The sequence below is a fragment of the Diadema antillarum genome, unplaced genomic scaffold (assembly GCF_040938485.1).
Source record: "Diadema antillarum isolate AM-2024a unplaced genomic scaffold, OU_Dant_1.0 scf00000088, whole genome shotgun sequence".
Lineage (NCBI taxonomy): Eukaryota > Metazoa > Echinodermata > Echinoidea > Diadematoida > Diadematidae > Diadema > Diadema antillarum.
In genome coordinates, this window is record NW_027270977.1 from 467,296 (window position 1) to 490,431 (window position 23,136).

At 39.0% G+C, this 23,136-nt stretch overlaps 1 pseudogene; it reads right to left on the reverse strand.

The window, feature by feature from the left end:
* Positions 1-337: 337 nt before the first annotated feature.
* Positions 338-23,136, reverse strand: part of LOC139718081 (uncharacterized) — a 105,606-nt pseudogene continuing 82,807 nt past the window's right edge.

Genomic DNA, 23,136 nt, shown 5'->3' on the forward strand with positions numbered 1-23,136 from the left:
CCTATCAACAAATTTTGACACTCCTGACACGAAATATATCACTCTGAGACCATCATAAAGTCATTTTATGACGTGTTCAACACTAGTGGTCATGCTGTGGTATAAAAAGGTCACTTTCTTTTCGCAAAATCCTTGCAATACATAGCATCCGACATCTTCGATCTCGAGTGTTTTTCAGAGAATGAATTGCGTCAGATCTTATTCATCGGGCGAGTGGAACTCTTCCACTCGCAGTTGTCATCCGGAAGCAGTACTGTGGCGTCACAGAAGGAGTGGTGCCCATCATGCTGATAATCTCACTCACTTTGTACTCTGCCACGCCCATCCCTAGGCCTCCTCACTGGTATAGGAAGGTCATCCTATCCCCCCGACTTTCCCCCTGGAAGGACAGGTCCATCCCCTCCAGCTCCCCTTCCTCCTTCTTGACCGGCGCGCCATCTTCCCCTTGCCCCCGGGTGGCATCCTGCACCAAACCAGTCGGATCTTCTTCAAAACGGCAGAGAGGAGGAGAGGGAGGGGGGAGATACAATGAGAATGAGGAGAATGTAGTGAAAACTTCTCACACTAGTATTCAGACAAGGAAGACTTTAATCATCTAACACTTTGTAACAATGCAACTCTCTCACAGACGCCACATCAAATCTTGCATCCTTTGTCAAACAGTACTCTTGGTGTTTTATATGTGCCACGTTCTCTTTATGTGTCACGCTCGCATGCAGCATGCCAAGTTCATAAATTTTGCTCAAATGCACAAACCCGATCAAACCAATTGATTAAATCGCCAAATGCCACAGTGCAATAAAGGTGTTTCTCACAATTGTATTGCTGTCACATGTAACTTGCATTCTATGTGGTGACTGCATATATATCAAGTTCTGTTCCCGACAGGATATGCAAGTAAATTCTAAGTTCTGTCAGTGTTTTGTGTGGAAAAGTCATGTCTCTACAAAAATGTGTGGCTCCTGGTCATTTGACAGAAAAATAATCATGGATTTGTCATACAATTTTACATCAAAGCAAAGCTTGACGTTTTCTCTACAACGTTACTCATAACATGTAGTAAAGGGTATTACACGAATCTGTAAAACTTTCATAGATTTGACAAACAGAATGTTTCCCATAGCATGACTACACTGATGTCTCAGAATAATGTGGCACGCCGGGGGTTTGAACCATAGCACATACAGACTTAAACTCTTTGTGTGTCCAAGCATGAAGGTTTTTGCTTGCTACACTCTTTCATTCACAGTCAGCTAATCCTCCAAACTTGGCCTTTATTGTAAGTTATCAAGCCCACTCAGGCATAGCAATTTCCTCTTAGTCCAACAAGAAGGCCATGGTGTCCCAACAGGGATTAGGGAATGAGGTAATCAATATTCATCGTTAGTTAATTTCCAGGCATCTGTGCCAACCAGCAAAGAAAGCATTCCAGACGTGCTGTGCCAGTCACTGAACAAAGCACCGTATTAAAGGATTAATAGGCTTCTTTAACTCTTTATGTGTCATGGTGTTAACCCCTGTGTGCCACATTATTCTTAGACACCAACATAGTCATGCTTTGGGGAAACATTCTGTTTTACAAATCTATGTAACTTTAATAGATTTCTGTTACAGTTGAACCCTGATGGGCATGTAAAGATCGAGCAAAGTTGTAGAGAAAATGCCAAGCTTAGCTTTGATGGAAATTGTATGACAAATCTATGACTGTTTTCTTTTTGATGGCCAGAAGCTACATAATTGTAGAGACATGAATTGTCACACAAAACAGTGACAGAAACTTAGAATTTACTTGTAAATCCAGTAGGGAACACCACTTGATAGTCAATCACCACATCGAATGCAACCTACATGTGACAGCAACAGAATCGTGAGAAATGCTTTCATTTTACTGTAGCATTTGGCAATTTATAGATTGGTTTGGGCGGGTTTGTGCGTTAATAGAATATGCGAACTTGGCACACTGTCAACTGAGTCAGGCATTCGAACGTGGCACATAAAGATTTAAAGAAAACTCAGTGACAGCTGGAAATAAATAAAGCTGCCCTACCCAAATGAGAGGTGATAGAAAGAGAGAGAGAGAAAAAAAGACAACTTTCCCAGACATCCATCAGAGTCGATGAGCAGCTGCATACATACCACTTGCTTTGACTCCGCTGTGTTTCTGCTCCAGGTCACCGAGGGCGCGGAGACAGTCGATGAAGGTTGACCGACATGTGCGGTCAGCGCACGCCACCGGGTAGCGTTCGTCAGTGCACGGACCGTTAAAGTCACTCCCGACACAGTGGGAGATGAGTTCGATGTTGTAAGGGTTCCTGCAATGAGAGAGAAGTTTCAAGATCACCAACTTACATTCCTTCTACCTCAAATGCCAGTTAGTGGAATCACAAAAGCAGAACAAAGACATGTCTTCTCTCCTTTGAATGGTGTAGATCCTAATGTTAACGTGGTGCTAATACGAATGATCGATGTCCCATGATATTCTTAGCTGACTGAAAACATTTGATATGTCCAACATCTACCCCTTTTGTCATATACATGTATGGAGATATTTTTGGGGGTGAATCAAGAGTGTTTATAAAGATGGACGAATTAGTAACCATGATGCCACACACTAACAATGATTAGTCTCTCGTTACTATGGGTGAAGTCTATCTGCAGCGCTAAATTCCAATCTTTGGACATACACGTTTCTGTTCTGCTGAAAGTCGGAATATCATGGCCCAGAAAAATACTAATTTCTTGCCTTTCTTTGATAATTTAGCTTTGAAATTTCACAAGATGATAGATGAAACATGATGCTACAAAACTATGCCAAAACAGAAATTTGATGATTTTGACCAATTTTGATGATCTGACTTCAAACTCGATTTTCTCGGCTCAGCCATCTGCGACTTTCGGATCCAGTTTTTGTGGCGGGTCATATATCATCATCACACTGTACCTTCCATCAAACTGGCAGTGCCCAAAGTCATTCACTGTCCGCCTGTAGTTCATCAGCATTGCCATGATCTGACAATTGAAAAACAGGACAAAAATCTTCTCATAACATCACTTCTGGATAAAATAAAATAACTTTTTTACCACTTGCATGAATTAATGTAATCTCTGTTCCTTTGGTATCAGGACGTATCTAAAAACTGCATTACACATGTCAGTCATGTTGAATCAAAGAATCCCAAGACTTCATCAAAATTCCTCTCTAGATGCAATTCAGTGCACTTTAAACACTGCCATGAGCAGTGGTTGCCCTCTCAAAAATGTATTTGAAGTCACAACAATATTGGCCATCTGCTGTGAATCCTTGGTCTTATTTCATAAAAGACCTTCTGATAACAATTCCTGCTAAAATGACAACTTTTTGTAGCAATTAATAGCAAATTAAGAAGTAGGATTGTTGTCATTACCACAACTTTTTCATATTCATTACCTTTTGAATACTGTATATGCCCAATATTTCGCCTAGCTTTTAATTTTTGCAAATTCCACAATTTGGGTGCTATTCGTGAATTTAAAAACATGCAATAATGTTAACTCTCATTCTGCATATATTTCTCTGTTCATGGACTGCACTCCACAATTGCAATTAATTTGTATATTATAAACACTTGCGAAACTGTCTGGAAGTCCTGAGCTGATTCATGAAAAAAATCCATGAAAAATTAGACTCGCTAAATATATGGCATATACGTACATGTGTAATTATAAGGCCTAAATGATTTTTGTCACTGAGCAAAAAAATGGAATAAAGGATTACCATACATGTATACTGTACAAGGTATTGATAGAGTGTGTGTGTGTGTGTGTGTGTGTGTGTGTGTGTGTGTGTGTGTGTGTGTATGAAGAACGTTCTCTCTACTACATTACCTGGTATGCAGCAGGTGCCACTTTGTCAAAGGTCAGCTGCTTGCTGTCGTAGTCTATGTACTCCAGACTTCCTCCCGAGAACACTGCATCGAGAGACAACGCTTCAATCATGAGTGATCATTCAGTACAAGTGTCACACTCTTTGTCTACCACTGTGGATATTTGACCATGAAATCTTAATCTGTCAAAGGCTAACTCTAAGCAGGCGTCTTTGAGCAATGCGTGTTGTAGCAAAATCAGCATGTCCTCAACAGCTAGGTTATAGTGCACCATACCCTCTATTCAATTGCTATGTTCAGTGGGAGTGGATTTTACCCAATTAACTAGAGTGGCTCGGGAAAAGTACCTAAATGTATTCATGAGAAGGGTTCATTAATTCCATACCAAATTAACTAGATTGCTTCATAATTAACCGGTATCCGATGAAGCAGTATAGCCCTAATCCCTTGTATTGGTACAGTATCTTATTTTGCAAAACTATACTGTGCATAAACAATCAGCTTTGAGCAAGCATAGGTTGAGGCGATGTTTTGAATATCAACTTTCATTCAGACAACAAAACAATCACAACAATAAAAAAAATCATGATATTTGGGAGAATGTTATGCAGCAAACTGTACAAAATAGGGCCTACTACCAGTAATTGACAGCACCGGAAGTGATATTCTGAATGTGCAAAGTTTACTCTGACATTTGGCAATGAGAATGCTCAATTATGAGAATGCTCACTGCAGAAAATATGAGACATTTGTTGCACAATTTCAATCACTGCTAGGATCTCTCCTGCACAGGTCGAGCTACCTGGGATACCCATCGCATCCACAGTACTTGCCATGCAGCTGATAATGGAGGCAAGTGTGCATTACATCGGCTAAAAAGTGGCATACATCATTCTACAACATAATAATTTTTCTTGTTGCTAGTATAGGTGAATACAAAATGAAAGCATTGTGATTTGAAGTGTTGCTATATTTCGCTGAGAGGGCCCGTTTCTAACTTTGCCCCAACCCCTTAAAAAAAAAAAAAGACTCACCGATGTTCCAGGGTGCCATGTCCCCATAGAGCGGAAGTTGGAGGAACTGGGAGTAAAAGGCCTCCTTGATGGCTGGCAGGAGACCCATCCTCAGGAGTGCTATGAGTGAGATGCCTGCAGGAATGGAGGAAAGAGAGAGGGTGGGGTCAGGGATCGCATCAATCTACTCTCTACTGGAGGATGGCTGCTCAAACACCATTCAACTCTTTTTCAAGCTTTTATACTCAAACAGGGGAGAACTATCCTCAGGATGGCTATGAGTAAGATGCTTGGAGGGATGGGGGAGAAAGGGTGGGGTCAGGGATGGCATCAATTTAATCTCTTAATGGAAGACGGCTGCTCGGACACCATTCACCATTCCACGCAGGGAGATGCAAATATTACCCACTTGGTCAATAGCCCAGGGCAACCTTACTTACACTCACTCTTGGACAAGCAATTTGAATGGGCACCTGCCTACAAAAATGCATAACGTCCTTGCACAATAGTGTCATTTTCATCCTTACATAAGATGAAGAAAGGTAAAAAGTTGAAATGTACCTACCCCAAAGATGAAAAATCTCTCCCCCAGGGGATATATTTCATACAAACCCATATCCTTTTCTAAAGTTTTCTCCCATTAAAATTAGAAGAATTGTGTATCAATTGACTACGAGTAACTACTACGTATCAGTCCTTATAGTTGCAAGCAGTTTTCATCCCTCCCTGCCACTTGTATGTCCCAAAGATTCGTAAAATTTAAGATAGATACAAGTATGACGTTAGTTTCAAGTTTGACAGTCAAGGTGATTTTAATGTCATATTTGTTTTGTGTCATAAATAGTGCATACAGCAGAAGATACATTGTATGCAGTACTATGTTTATAGTGAATGAGGCTCTGAACTTCGGGAAAATGTTGCATCTACCTTAAAGGACAAGTTCACCTTCATAAACATAAGGATTGAGAGAATGTAGCAATATTAGTAGAACACATCATTGGAAGTTTGAGGAAAATTGGACAATCCTTTCTGTTATTAATTTTTGAAGTTTTTGTGCAGTAACCGCTGGATGAGAAGACTACTGCAGTGTGTGAATAACTTAGATGTCACATGCGTACAACTATATAACGAAAATATTAAGAGAATTTCACAAAATTTCATCTTATGAAAAAAGTTCATATTCCCCCAACTCGTTACCGACAAATGTTATGGGTAATATCATTCCCCCTGCCTTTAGAAAGAGCCAAGTCAAGTGCTCTTTTATTATGTGAAAAAAGTGAAAATATGTTGAATTTTCTTTATATTTTCTTTATACTGTTGTACGCATATGACTCACAAGCTGTAGTAGTCTCCTATTCCAGCGGTTCCAACACAAAAATTTTTAAAATTCATAACTTTTGCATCGATTGTCCAATATTCCTCAAACTTTCACTGATGTGTTCTACTAACATTGTTGCATTCTCTCAATCCTTATGTTTATGAAGGTGAACTTGTCCTTTAATCCTATTCAGCAGACTAATAAATAGACAAGATATCTTGTTCAAAACGTTCGTCTTGACTCAGGTGTGTAATAAATGGGTGTCCGGCAATGCCATGGTAATAGCATAGGCAGGTCCCTCTTAAAGTGCCACGCTTTTAATACATTACAGATTCTGAATTTGAGTACCTAGTGGAACATACCAGACCAAACTCTCAGCATTATCATTATCATACTAACCTTTGACCTCTTCGTATGGAATCTTGAAACCATCTTTAGCTCTGACGAGGAAAACCTCGAAGTCGGTGGCGTTGGAGTGACAGTGGAGCTGGTACTTACGAGAGTGCCCGTCCAACACGTACATGAAGTGGTGATCGACCTTAATAAAAAGGAAACAGAGATCCAAGTTTAATAATGCTAACTGCTGTGATTCCATGATGTGTACTCCTGTGAACATCACAAGAGGAGAGCAAAGGATTTACAACGTAGTAGATTAAAGGGATGGTACAGTATTGGTGAAGTTGAGAATTGGGCTTTTAACTTTTTGTGAGATACTAATGATATAGTACAGTTGATATGATATAGTATCGTTCTTTTTTTGGATATCTCAGCCATTTCAAAACCAATTTTCATCAAATAAACATTGAATTCCTCATAGAATTACATGCTCTTTCATATTTCATAAGGGGTTTCTCATTATCTCACCAAAAATGTTAGAAACCTGAAATTATGTCTCAACCAAAACTATATGATCCCTTTAAACACACCTATCATCAACATACTATACATGGACAGGAGGTCATGAAAATCTCTGGGAACAATGTGAAAGTTTTTGTTTGTTTCAATTCCATCTGAGAAGATGGCTGGATAGCCCACATTCAGCTGCAATAGCTGGTCTTCCATGGGGTCCAGTTGAATGTATAAGGTGGGACCACTTCACAGGGATAAACACCCTGATCTTTGTGATGAATAAATAAAGTGGGATCTGTTACGTGCATGAGTTGTGACTCTCTCACACACAAGACCTCCATTTTATGGCCTATCAGAGGGACAGAGTGTTTTACCTCTCACTAGAGGGGACGGTATGATTACTCACAACATTGCTCAGTGCAACATTGCTCAGAATGTGCAACAGTCTACAGAACAAACTACGTAGCAGGAAAAAGATATACTAATACAGTATGTGCCATATATTTCACCACTGTACTATTCTGCAAATTCAACATCAAGATCTACAGTATATCAGAGAAATGAGTAAAGAAAAAAAAAATCCCATTCCTGAAAACATAATCATATATCAGTAAGACTCAACAAAGTGGGTTTCCTGGGATTTGATGGTTTATTAAAAAAAAAATAAATCGCAATCTTGACTACTTCTATCAATCATCTCACCATGAGGTTAAGATGCCTGACGTCCACCCTGACTAGACTCCAGCCAAAGTTTGACCCGTCGGCATTGGCCTTGGGGTGGACTACTCTTGCTGACACATTCACCTGGCCTGCTGTCAGTTTGATGTTCTGTGCATGCAGAATGAGACAAAAAAACAAAAAACAAAAACAAAAACAAGAGCTTGGTAAATATTTCTGTTACATTATTAATAGAATATAAATGCCCTTTCTGTACTAAAAGTATTTATTCCTGAGAATTCTTTGTTTGTTCATTCATTCCTTCATGTTTTATTTCAATTTCCAAACAATATACATGGGTAATACAAACATCAAAATGATGGTATGTTCTTGTCACATATATAGTATCACATTATCAGTAGGAATACATCTTGTTTCATTAAGGACTTGATGGAAATGAAAATTTAGGGGCTGCTTTAAAGTGAACTTGGGTAGTGCAGTCCCCTCACTTACTTACTTAGTTCATTTTGCTTATCTCAATAATATTTGACTATGAATTAAATAAATAAAAAATGTTTAGAGACCATTTTGAATTAAGTAAGAATTATCATCAGCAAATATTCAGTTTTGGGGCTTTCAGTTCAAGTTTACTATAAAAACAAAGATGATACATATGACTGCATTAATAATCATACAATCTTTTCATATCTGCTAACCTGAAAGCCCGACTTAGAGAAACAAATTTAACCAAATTCACTTAAAAAGTCACTATTTGCAGATGTTAAAAAGATATGGGAAGAAATACTATCAAAACTAGCATTTTTTCGTCTTTAAAATGTAGGAATGTTCCTGTTATGCAAGAACCACTAACAGGTACGTTATTTCCAAGCTTTTGCTACATTGTATATCAGATGCTATCTAATTCTTTTTAATTTTTGAAATTGTTGTTCTACTGATTTATCTTTTTGCTTTAGCTTTCAAAAATTCATTCTGTTCAGTTTTCAAAGGCAAAAATGTTTCTAATTATGTCAAATACCGTATGTCCCTCTGCAATGATTTATAACTTTAAAAGTAGTGAATCAATCCAAATACAATTTCAGGGTATGAAAGTATAACTAATTACCCGCATCTTACACAAAACCCCATCTGACTTGCTTCAGTAGTCAAAAGAGAAATGAGGATCTTTGTAAAGCATGTCAGGAATCTCTTCCCACCAAGTTCTGTCCATTGTGTTCACACATTACGCAGTTCCAAGAGCATCCAAGTGCTATAAAAACTTGGAAGAATCAGACCCACTACGTGCTTTACAACAATTCCCATTTCTCTGTGACCACTTAACCAAATTGAATGGGGTTTTCTGCATACAGTAAGATGTTTTATTTTTAGACCCTGAAATAGCATTGAGACAGTTTAATCATATTTGAAGTTATCAATGCAAAAATCTGATTGTATCTTTTTTTTTTTGACATACTGTACATGTACCACACCTCTTTGACGAGTCTCAGCTCAGCATTTTTGAAGGGCGGTAAAGGATGCTTGTCAGCCAAGAACAAATCCTGAATAAAAGAGAGTCAGAAAAGGGTCAACTTATCACAGGTGCAAGTTGGAAATGTAGTCAAACAATGTTGATAGTCACAAGGTAAACATAACAAAAACAGCTGACCCTATTCACATTATGCATTATGCATTTATGGATTATCTCAAATTCTCTCAATCTATACGATAGTAAGTATGACATTTAAGGGCAGTGTCCTCCGGCATGATTAAATTTCATAGCTTACACACCTTACATTCACAATTTCTGTTGCAAACATGCTTAAACAGTAACAACATGCCGTCAAACCCCCGTTTGAGGCGAGACCCCATCGCCAAACGAAGCTGATGGGGTGCTATACCCCCCTAATGATTCCTCGTTTGAGAGGTGGCAGTAGATGTACTGTCCACTGCAAAATAACTTTCTACTCAGGCGTGGCAAACCTGGAGGCCAAGCCAGGGTTTAATGACTGCAACAGCTGTCATATTACGTAAGAACATGATAAGGATATCTGCCTGTGGCAGGCCATTCAAAGTGCACTCAATTTTCTCTATTCTTTCTAAAGTTTTAGATTTTATATTCTATTGAGAAATTCTATAGTCAACCGTTTTGAATTTCGAACGAAAAATTTTGACCCATAAATAACGAAAATACAGGAATAAGAAGGAGAGCATTGCAGAAGTTTGTCGACACACACACGCACCATGGAGCTACATAGCCCATGCCAAAACCAAAACAATCTCCTCCTTTCGCGGGTCCCCCCCTATGGCGGTGACTGATGCTTTGATTAGGCCAGGGTCAAGAAACAGGTGTTTTATATCTTTGGCTTTTAAGTCCTTGATTGCCAAGATATACGCTGGCATTGTCTACATGGGTGTAGCTTCTTCAAATGAGAGATTTGCCTCATGAATTCTGTGTCTATTCACCCAGTACTACTTTGGATTTAACCCCTATACTGTGCTTTATTCACTATGCTGGTGAATGCTTTTTTTTTCATCAATTTAATAGCAGACTAGAGGTCTCAAAACTAAATGTCAACAAAATAAATAGAACATACCGGTACCTGATTCTACCTTTAAATCTCTATTGTGTCACCATGGCCGTTACATATTGGACTAGGGTATTGATAATCCCTACATACAGCTGTAGGCTGTCTCACCAATACCTCAAGTAAGGTCATGTTTAGAGGGGGAAATGAATAAGAGGAGAAAACTTTGCAAGCTAAAGCTAGATGGCAGGGCACAAAAAAGAAAGGGTAAATGTTTTTTAATTTTTCATGCAGAAGAGTCAATTGGCCTTGTTGTCATGGAAACAAACTTTGGTAGCATGTGAGTGATGGTGAAGACGAAAGCCTTCTCCCTACCTTCCCTTCTGTGAGCCTGCCTCGGACAGCATCGGGATAGAATGTTGTGATTGCCAAGGACAGCATCTAGGAGAGAGCAAGACACACATTACATTAGTTGTAACCACCGGGGGGAGGGGGGGAGGGTTCAGCAAACAGAATGATCTATCTGAAGGGCTGGAAATATGGTTTGAGTCTTGAGAAGAAGTCACATGGAACTCTAACATCCACAAAGTGCATTTCAAAACCCGAAGTAAGAATATTCTCTGTATCATTCCCAACAGCAAAGGTTATCATCTGTTTAACCCTAAAAGGGTCGGGGGCGGAATCCGCCCCATCAACGTTTCGCGCAATAATTCTGCAATGCGAGAAGACCTCGTCATGATGCTTCTTGTGTATTGTTATTACCCCTTGAGGACCGGACAGGGGGGGGGGGGGTGGGGCAGAATCGGATATTATCAGAATTTTGATCTCATACATCTCAAGCCATTGAACTGATTCTTGAAAGGGCATATTACCGGTTTTTTATTTTTTTATATATTGTTCTTTTAATTCTAAAAGACCTAGCGGTGCAAACAGAATCAAAATTTCATAACGATTTAGTCCGGAATTTCATGTTGAAAATGGAAATTTTGTGGCGAGAATTATGCTAATGAGCTGACGAGCCCGGATGTCGTGATGTCACAGGTGCCAAATGTTTCACTGATTACAAGCCCTCGCATACACGTGCGTTAAATCGTGCCGAGTAGCAGACGACGCTTAGGCCCAATTTAGCTAGCAGGCGGCACTTGTGTACTGTCCTATCCATGCAGCTGTCTCAAATTTCGCTGAACCAAATCGCACCAAAATTAGAGGATATACTTCTAAGCATATTTCAAAATACCGTATTATATTTGAACGAAATCGGTAATCGAGAAGTATCAATATTGACGCCGAATTTCAAGTTGTCACTAAAAAAAAACTCACTCTTCGCGAGGGATCTTGGTAAACGCGATATGCACAATCTAGAACTGAAGTTAGCCGACTAGTGCTGTGCGAACGGGAAATTTACGCGGGAACTTAATTTAAAAATGTCATGATTTTAACGATTTGTGTGATTGACAAACTTCATTTTTCATTCAACTTAGCTCAAATAATTTATAAATTGATTTTTTGCTCCCGATTACTTGAAAGATTTGTCTCATGATATTAGATGGCTAACTTCAGTCTGTGCGTGCGCAGGCAAGTAGGGCTACTACGCCGCGATCACTCTTGTTTAGTCGTACAGAGCAGATTGTTTTTAGCGACGACAGGAAAGTCGACAACTTCACTTACGCTTCTCAACTTGCGATTTGGTTCCAATTAGCGTAAGCAAGTGGACATGAGTCATAAAATACTTCTTGTGATTTTGGTGCAATTTGGTTGGGTGAATTTTGAGATATCTACATGGATACGGAAGTACTCTAGCACTATGCCTACACCAGCGCTTGGATCGCGAAGCGGTGGCACTGTTTGTATCTACGTGGTCGGGCCACTCTTCCGAGGTATGGGTCCTACTAAAACTAGATCTAAGTTAGTCCTTGGTGTTAATACGACCACCATGAGATTTATCTCGACCACAAAACCATTGAAAATCCATGAAGCAGATACCTTACCTGCAAAATTCAGCACAGAAACAACAGGGCCTGCAGCACAAGGGCCTCTAGTGGCAACGCTAGACCTTGGAGTCTGGACTTTCGTCTGGACTTTCTTCAAGTTCTGGCAGCAGGGGTATGTATTGCATACTAAACATTTACGCTGTGCCTATTATTAGCGCTGTGCACGTACAGCTGTCGACAAAGCGGCGAGTAGAATCTTCTCGGTCCTTGACTGCTCACTAGTCCTAGTCCTACTTCTAGTCTAGAGTCTACATGTACTGAGTGCCGTTTTCTTCTAACCAGGCGTAAACCGTGATTGCCGTTGACTATTTTTTGGATTTAGATTTCAAGAATCACTCAGTCCTCATCTTCGTTAGATAGTTTGAACTGTGATGTCGAACCATTATCGCGCGGCATTTAATAGTGCAACGTTACTTACACACAGTTTTCTATGGGCAGCACGTTCGGACAATGATGCCAATTTCATTTTGCATATCTGGAATATTCCCCACAAATTTGATCTAAATAAAAAGCTTTGAAGAGATTCCTTTTAAAAATTAATAAATATTGTTTAACATGTTTATTTCAGCTCCATATTGCAATTTTACTAAATAACAGTTTTTGAAGTACTTCGTGTGAGATTTCATCAGTAAATTGACATGTGTAGAACCTTTCTAGTTCGTTTTGCTAAAGTCGGAGTTTGGCACCTGTGACATATGCCAAATTGTGTGGATCGTTCCTTGGCTTGCTCGTTTTCATTTTTTTCAAAAAATCATTACAGGCTTATCCTGGGTTTTAGAATCCTCTCTTTCCAGTTGAAGGCATCAAAAAATGTAGATTAGAATTATCAGACAAGTAGAAAATGTCAGTAAAGGTTTCTTTTAACAGCTGCACTTTCAAAACATGTCTTTCCCTGAAAGCATTCCTTTTATTTTCTTCTTTTTTTAAGCACTTCTTTAAGAATTAGTGTTGATCAAAGGCACATAGAAATATAAGGGCACGGTGAAAACAAAAATGGTGCCCAAGACAGATAATCACATATCTGGTAACGTATTAGATATATACATTTGACTATAAACCTAGGGTGTGGGAAGAGCACATGTACATTTGTACCTGTGAGGATGGAAGTTGAAGGAAAGTAGTCACTCCGGTTGAGATGATATTGCCGAGAGTTGTCTGAATGATATCTCTTTTGTTACTCGTGATGAAAGACAAGAAATTACCCAGGCCTGCACATGAAAGACAAGAGAATGATGAAAAGACAAATTGTTCCACTGGGCAGAAATATATTTCATATGGTCAACACTGACAATTCATGAACTAAATATTAAACAACCAATGCCAACATAGACTATAAAAGACATTGTTCATCTAAAGGTGATTTGGAAAATAGCCATGGAAAATAGTGTTGAAATAATGATACTTTGTGTCATCATCTGGAATTAAGAGCATTTTCTTTTTATATATATCCCACATATTACTGACATTATTGATTGTTTGTGGGGCTTCGAAGACTTCACTGACCTACTTGTAGATGTTCAATTAATGTCATACCAAAGACACTGGGCCGGATGCATAAACGCTAGCAATTGCTTGTGCTAGCCTTTTACTCGAATCCGTATGCATAAAAACAAGCAATTGCTTGCGAGCAGAAGCTCTTGCTAGCAAGTACAAGCAATTGCTTGCTGTCCGCAAGCAATTGCTTAGAGACAAGGCATCTGTAAAATGAGCTGAGCTTTTGCTTATCTGGGACGTTCCCTTTTAAGTATCATTTTCATATTCATGGAAGAAAGACAACAATTGTGAAGGAGTGGTATAAATCTACAAGAAATTACTCTTAAGTAGAGTAAGAAATTTTTCATTTCAACAACGGGAATGTCCAGTGGTTAGCACGCAAAATTTGATGAAAAACAGGTAGGATGTCTCACTTCCGTGGAGAGCAAGGAGACGTCTCTCCACATGCGATTTGGCAGATGCGGGCTATTGTAAGCAGTGGTGGGAATCAGCCAGTAATACGAGTGTGTGTATAGTTGTGTGTGTGTGCGTCTGTGTGTGCATTTATGAGTGTCATTTCATAGCTCTTCTGCTATGTCAGGAAATGTTTCCGCACACACATGCCCTTTCAAATGCATGCTGCCACACTCGCCTTTGTTCTTGTGTTCGCACAGGCGTGACGCTATTGTTCAAACCCTATTTTGTAAAGCAATTGCTTGCTGAATGCAAGCAAAAGGTATGTGCACAAGCAAAAGATTATGCATATGTATTTAAGCAATTGCTTGAGCTACACCTTTTACTAGACGAGCTTGTGCTTTTGCTTGAAGCAATTGCTTGTTTTATGCATTCGGCCCACTAACAGGACATATAACTGGGGGAAATCAATCTATGGTGGGCTGCCAACCTTAGTACATCAAAAACAAAAACATCAACATTCTGATGCACGATCAAAAAATTAGGGAATAATCCTATTTGAGTAAACAATTGGAAAACTGCATTAACTATGATAGCAGGATAAATTCAATTTCACTTCAATACACATACCTTTCATTTGAAGAAAAAAAAAGTATCTTCTAATATTCACTGAAGAAAAACATATACAGCATACACAATGTCATGTGTTTCTTCAATTCATGATATCATTGCTGAAGAAAAAAATATAAACAGTATATATTTGTTCAATTCATAACATCATTATGAAAATATATACAAGCTGTCAGCTCTGTATTTGCGTACAGCACACAAGTGACCATCACATACCCATGTACTGGTAGCGAAGAAAGTCTGGACTGGAAGCAAGGTTCCGCGCGAAGGCCAGATCAGCCGGGATGCTGGCGATGATGGTGTTATTGATGCCCTTCTCGGCCAGGACTTTGTGCTGCCTCTCCACTTCTCTCTCTGACCCGGTTACACCAACAAAGGTGCTGTTAGGATGCTTCGCCGCTAGGGAGATCATCAACCCATCTAGAAAGACAACACAAAGGGGAAAATGGCAATACTTATTAAAAGTAGGTATATCATTGGTTTGGAGATTACTGGGCTTGGGGGGGGGGGGCGTGGTGGGAATGGGGGGGGGGTTAGAGAGATTGGTAATCTGAAATGAAGAGAGGCTATTGATGCCAAGTGTTTTTGAGATGCCATGGGGGTGCAGTCTAGGGAATCCCAATGCAGCATCGGCCAGCCAGGGGGAGGTGTCCAGTACTTAAATGGCCAAAACACTGGTAATTCCTGGTGTGCTGCTGATGACCCATTGGCATTGGCGGAATTAACATCTTTCCGTTATTTTTCCTGGCGGTAACTCAGTCTTGCTAGTCATGGAGATGTCGATGTCTCCCATGACGTCTCCTGGAGACTAGCCTGGCCTCCAGCGAGTTGCGAGAAAATCAAACAAGTTGAATTTCTTCAGAGACTTACCATTTTCCAGGTGGACTCAGAGACATCTGATTAATTTCTTCTTTGTTTTTGTGCTGAAATGCTAAAATTGCATATGATGATTTCTGTGTGTCACGAAAATTGCCATTTGTCAAAAGTGTGAATGCATTATTAAATCATTTTTATTTCACTACTGGTTTCTGTTCACATTCAAGATAGAAAGTAACTTATTAGTATCATTATCTATTTGGTATTTCAGACATGTGTACATAAACAAACATGAAACAAACTTGATTCAGCATAACAAAGATAAGATAAATTATGATACAGAGACAAAGCACAAATGGAACTACAAATGTCGCTATGGCGACTGGTATGCCTCCGCCATAATGCAAGGTTCTCCAAATAGGTCTATAGCACAATGTCTTGACAATGTGTGATGACAGTTTCACGTAACTGGCAAAATATTAAAATGACAGGTTTGTCACATTCCTGCATTGAGTGTTCACTTTCCTTGAACTACGTTTATTTGGATGAATGGCTATACTGTCTAAGAGTGCAGGTATTTCGGGATTTGAGGATTTGTACCCAACTTTTGACCCTTTTATAAGTTAAAAGAAGAAATGAAGTTTAGCACTTTAACTTGACCTTTGACCTTTTGGCAAGAAACGTCCACAAGAATCTGTGTTGGATAATACATGCATACACTAAGTTTCAAGAAAAAAATCCTGCAGGCATTGCATGGATAAATGAGAAATAATGACATTTTGATGAATTGATCTTGACCTTTGACCCCATGACCTTTGACCCATGATCCCTAACTTCCCTACATGATCACTGCCAGTCAGTACATGCATATATACTAAGTTCCATGAAGATACCTTGAAATATTTGTGAGATATGGAGAAAAAAGTAAAATTTTAACATTTTCACTTGACCTTTGACCCTTGACCTTTGATCTCATGACCCAAAGCTCTCTCTGGGGAATCCTTATTTGGTAGTTCATGTATACACCAAGTTTCCCGAAAATACCTCCAGGCATTGCATAGATATAGGGGAAATAGTACAATTTTGAGCCTTTGACCTTGACCTTATGACCTTTGACCTCAAACTTGTTGAAAGTTGATAGGCACAACTTCGCCCACTCATACATATACATGCCAAGTTTCATTAGCATACCTCTATAAGTTTTTTAGATACGCTGTCCACAAAATTGATTACGGACGGAAGGACGGATGGACGGACGGACAACCCGAAAACATAATGCCTCCGGCGACACTTCGTGGCGGAGGCATAAAATCAGACCTAGATAGTGACATAGAAAACAAGGCTGCTAGGGGCAAGAAAAGGTAAACTTATTTACCATGATCCACAGGTCTTCTACCCCACATCTAAAAATTCATCTACACTAACCCTGAGCAGAGCCATACTCCAGGAATGAAAACGGTCTCCTGTCCAGCTGTTCCATCACTGTGTGAAACAGCGCCCGGCTGTCATCAGCGCACGGTGTGTGCAGTTCGGCAGTCTCCTCAGAATCCTCCATAATGGGGCTGTACACGAGCCTACCGACCTCCCAGAGAATGGACATGGGACACATGTTGTCGTGGATGGGAAGCTTCAGGTAGTCTCTAAAGAGGAGTTTCCTAGCAACCGAAGGAGAGGAGGCAGGTGGAGAACATTTTTAATTAACAAGAGGAATTCAGGGAATCTACGGAATGACATGCTGTACAAGTGTGCTTTATTCAAATCTAACGATTCTTGTCTCAAGTTGCTTTTATCAATTTATTATCATCAGATCTTTATTCGTCTTTATTATCTATTCTATAGTTTTTGATTATCAATTAGTTGCAATAACGGTTATAACCCCTGTATTTCTTGAGATCCCTTCATATTTTTCACATTTTAATCTCTCATTACTTCAATCAATTCTTTATGTCATTACTCCACTGCAAAACAAGCATGTTTCCGCTCTTTTCCTAGTTGAAGTTTTAATACTTTCTTCTGTGCTTGAAAAAGATAAATGTATACCGAGGTATTGAATACAGGTGTCTTTATGTTGGCTTGTTTTTCATGAAATAGCACTGTTTGCAACTTTTTGCTTAACAATGCATAAAGGTGCCAGTGTATGGAAGCATTTAGAAAGTACTAGTAACAATAGAGTATAATGCAACCTTCAATTGAAACAAGTATTCAGGACAAATATTACTGAGACAGTATGTGACTGTAACCACAGTAACACTGCCTACCTCTCAATTGGTCGCAGACCAAGAGTGAGGAGGGACTGTAGTCTGACTGCCACACCCACTTTCTGCAGGGGGAAATCCCCCGCAGCAGCTGATCGAAGGGGGGCGAGGCTGACGGGCTTGGAGGCATCCTGCTTGAACCACGCCTGGCTACCACTGCAGTCCATAGAGACCTGTGGGGAGAGAGGGGGAGGGGGAGGCAAGGGTGAGGAAAGGGGGAGGAGGGAGGAGGAGTGAAGAGTAAGGGGTGGAGATTAAAGTGATGGAGGGGGAAGAAGGGGGGATAATGGGTCAAGGAACAAAACATCCTTCATGCTTGCATTCAACGACAAGACAGTAATGTTTATAAAGCTGGCAAGACACCTTGCAAATCAACCATCGTCACAACTGAAGTAACTTCTAAATGAAATGTGTCTTATGAATGATTTTCATACACATTCCTTAAAGGGATGGCACAGTATTGGTGGAGATGAGAATTGGGCTTTTAATGTTTTGAGAGATACCAGGAAAACACTTATGAAATACTACAGAGCATACCATTTTAAGAGGAATTCAAAGTTTATTTGATAAAAATCGGATCTGGAATGACTGAAACATCCAAAAACAAAGTAAAACAAAGCGATCATAATAAAAGGTGGGTTCTACACTTTATTAGAATCACTCTGTTTTAGATATCTCAGCCATTTCACAACCAATCAAATAAACGTTGAATTCCTCATGGAATTACATGCTCTGATCTTTCATATTTCATAAGAGGTTTCTCATTATCTCACCAAAAAATGTTAGAAACTTGAAATTAGGTCTCAACCAAAACTATACAATCCCTTTAAACCCGTTGAGGAAGGACTGATTTTGCTATAAAACATATTTCCCATAGCACCTTCCCGAGTATTCTTGGGACTCGTCTTCAACGGTTAAAAGAGACTATACCACCCTGGTACTTTTACATTGCTATATAAACAGTACGGACTTGCACAAATAAACGATACATTACCACAGCAGATTGTATCTATGTTCTTCGCATTTCCATTCCATTACAAAATTATGTCACACTCAGCCACAACCAGCGCCAAAGCGGTGTTTTAATGAAAAAAAAAAATTGTAATGTGAACACAGCTCATACTTCTGTGGCAAACTAACTCTCACCTCAGCATTTCTCTATACGTGACCGTGCACCACAAAACAAACAAAAAGTCGCACCCCTCGATTTCACTCGGGGACTCAAAACAGGTGAAATGGGTCTACTATGTCAATCTTGAGTTTGTCATATTTTCTGAAAGAGCTATCTTTCTTCTACATTATTCTGTATTTTAGGATCATAACACGAATGGGAAAGTGGGTTTTCAGCATTTTTTCTACAACCCTTACTTGGGGAGAGTATAGAATGATCAGGTATGTATTAGAGGCCCCTTTTCATTTCTTGAAATCCTTTGTACACTGTTCACTTTCAAGTCTAATAACTTTTGCAAAGATAAGGCTACTGCTTTGTAAGTTGGCATTAATCATGGACAGAATGTGTTGATAGAACATGCTTAATTTCAGCTTAATCTGATAATCCCTTCACTGTTGTTGCTCTGGTGGTTGACATCCTGTGTTTTGTTCCATTTATCTCACAGCTAGCGTGCCTTGGTTAAAGATTAAGCGCTTGAATATACCCTGTACTTCAGAGCCTCTTTTCTCAGTACATACTTTTTCAGAGTGTGTGCTTTCTTTCCAGTATTTAGATAGGTTAGGGGAGTCCATTTGAATTGAGTTGCTTAGTGTCTTCTCTTTCAGAACCTGGCCTTAACTAAAAATCCATGTCTGGTGACTTTTTGTTGGTTTTGTGGTGCAAGGTCACATATTATGCTTCCAGCACACATGTATTTTCTTTCACTAAACAAATAGACAAGACAACCTTACAGATCATGGTGAAAAACACCAATATCACTGGAAGTCTGTCTGCCAGAGGATACCAACCTGTCTGGAAAATGCCTTGATATCTATCCTGACCAGCTTGGCATGATTTGCGAGGTAGTTTCCACTGAGCACCCTGATCTCATAGTCCAGGACGCCCGCCTGCTCTAAGGCACTGCTCAAAAATCCCTGATGAACAGCAGCAGCAGTGAAAGTAAATAAAGATGAAAAAAAAATTAGAAGTATGTTTCATTTTACAAGAATTCACCAGGGCAGCAGACACTCAAACACATTGAGTTATGTTTGAGACAACTATTTGCTAATCTATGACATGAGGAGATAAAATCGATGGTTGGATTATAAACAATTACTGTAGCTTGATACAAGAATTACTTACTTGTAGGCTTACTAATACCTGTAATATTTGCTCTATCATGCAATACAAGCATTTTCACTAACATTCACTCATTAGTAATATCACACTTATTATTAACAGTTTCATGAATGATCTTTTACATATCGAAATCTTTTCATTCATTAGGTGCAATCATATTATTTATATATTGTTTCTCTGTTATGTGATGACCTATATGACTCATGTACAATTCAACCTTTGGATTCAATGCATGTATTTTCAATAATGACCATTTTATCTATCTACAACATATCAACCTAGGCCTATATCTATCCATCTGTCTATCTATCTATCTAAATATCTATCCATCTGTCTATCTATCTATCTAAATATCTATCTATTATATGTATCTATTTGCTGGAACATGAGATAATTTTCAAAGCTTTTTTTGTCAGTTATCAGTAAGGAGTTTAAAAGGGATGGTATAGTTCTGGTTGAGATGGGATTCAGGTTTTAACTTTTTGTGAGACAAACAGAAACTAATATATGAAATAACAAAGGGCATACAATTTGAACAACAATTACAGTTTATTCGCTCTCAGAATCTGAATCTGTTTATTCATTATTCATCATTTTTATTCATCTCAGAATGATTTTTAGTGAAGTTGATTCGGTACCATCATGACATGGCTCACTCTTTAAAAAAAAAGACGAAGAAAAGAGTACCTGAATGATGGGAGAAAAACATATGTTTGGTTTGTATGCTAACTCATTGTGTACACATACATGTATACATTTGACTGAACAAGGACAAAGTGACTGCTGCAACAGCTGGGGTGAGGGTGTGTGGGCGTCTGTCAGGAGTCATATCATGGCGATAATGCCCTAGATTTGTTTGGCTTCAGATAATGTTGTTTGATACCAACACTAAAAGGCAACCAGACCCCTTCTTATCTTTTATATTAGCTTTCATGTTCCATGCTCAGATCCTCCTTATCTTTTTTTTTTTCCTTACATGAACCTTTTAGCAGGGAAACATAACACAAATGAAAAACAAAAGAAGAAGCTCACTGCCTTGTAATTATGGCCTCTGCATACAAGACAAAATAAAGAAGAAATTGCAGGAGAAAAGAAGAAGCGGTGAAAAAGAAAAAAAAGAGGAAACATAAGAAAAGAAGAAGAAAAGAAGAGGGAATATACACTGTACTCGCTTACAATAATGGCTTCTGCATAAGACAAAAGAAACAGAAATGTGCCTGGCTCAATAACCCACAAAAACATAAGCCAAAATGAACCTTCACTTTTCTACGATATAGTTTAAAAGAGTAAGCTTGAAGCTTTTAAATGAAATATAACTTGATGATATTGGACCATCTCAACCCATTCCAAAAGTGATTGAAATAAGAGAGAGTCAGGAGGTGCAGCTTTATAGAAAAGGGAGAAAGGAGGATTGGTGTGCTGTGTAGAAGTATCAATGAAAACCACAGTGAACACAGCACCTGTCTAACAAAATGTGGTCCAGAAAAACTGCTAATATCTCAAGTTTGGTTTTGTTTCGAGCCATCAAATTTTGACAGTGTTTAGAGAAGAGATTTCTCTTCCAGAGGTGAACTTTAAGAATTTGAGTGGGTCAACCCAAATTACTATTTTGGTCTATTACAGAGAATCCTAATCTGTGACTTTTTGTGGGTTTCCGTTTTGCGCCATGCCGTCACAAATAGAAGAAGAGAAGAAGAGGAAAACAAAGAATGGGAATTAAAGGAAGAAAAGATGAAGAAACACATCAGCTTCAAATGACCTCTGCACAACACAGACGGAAATGAAAGTAGAAGCACAAAAGAAGAACAAGCTGGTGTTTAAAAAGAAAGAGTAGAGAAACAAGAGGAACATGAAGATAGAGGTAAATGTAGAAGTAAGTAAAGAAGAAGTTTAAGTATAAAGAAACAAAGAAGGCGAGACAGAAAAGGAAAGAGAAGAACAAAAGGCAGCAGAAGAAGTAGTAGTAGTAGTAGTAGTAGTAGTAGTAGTAGTAGTAGTAGGAGTTGTAGTAGTAGTAGTAGTAGTAGTAGTAGTAGTAGTAGTAGTAGTAGTAGTAGTAGTAGTAGTAGTAGGAGTTGTAGTAGTAGTAGTAGTAGTAGTAGTAGTAGTAGTAGTAGTAGTAGTAGTAGTAGTAGTAGTAGTAGTATGAAGTAGTAGTGTAGTAGCAGTAGAAATAGTAGAAGTATATGTAGTAGCAACAGCAGCTGCAGCAACAGCAATACAGTGCACTCCCATTATAACAATTAAATGCTGTTATAACAAAATTTTGATAAAAACAAAATCAAAATTCAGGCTACAAATCATCCTCTCTACGGTTTTTACTGTTTGTTTGTTCGGTTTAAATAACAAGACTTCAATATAATGACAGAAAACTGCCGATCCTGAGGATTTCGTGTAAACGGCAGTCTACTGTATTGGTAGAAGTGGTAGTACGATAGTGATAGGAGCAGTAATAGCTGAAGTAGTAACAGTAGCAGTGTCAAGAGCAATACCTTGTGTACAAACTCTGGGTTCCCATTGGATTGACCCTCCTTGAGTAGGATGCTAGCAGCCAGGAGGCTGGCTGGGTGAGGCACCTCGATGAACGTCGTCTGGGAGAGGGCAAGGAGCTGCCCAAGGAATGCTGGGAAGGCACTGCCGTAGGTGTTCAGCTTCCGAAAAGTAGCTAACCCAAGAACCTGAAGAAATAACGATAAGTTTCTCCATGGCGTTAACCCCTTGCACACGAGCCGATTTTGTAATAACATGCAATTCCGATAGACATCTGCCTGAGTATATTCGGGAGTAGTTTTCAATGGGTTAAGACGGCTTCACTCAGATGAAATAATTGATAACAGCACATACAAGTAATGCCTTATTTGCTCCTATGATAATCATTAAGAATGCAAAAAACATACAATGTACATCAAAATGAAGAATTTTTTCACAAACAAAATTCCATTTGGTAAAAATGGGCAATATGACTGCTGCTGATACACAAGAGTGTAATATCCTGAACTCTTCTTGGCAAAGCTTCTATAAAGATATTGCTATGTGTTTTCTAAG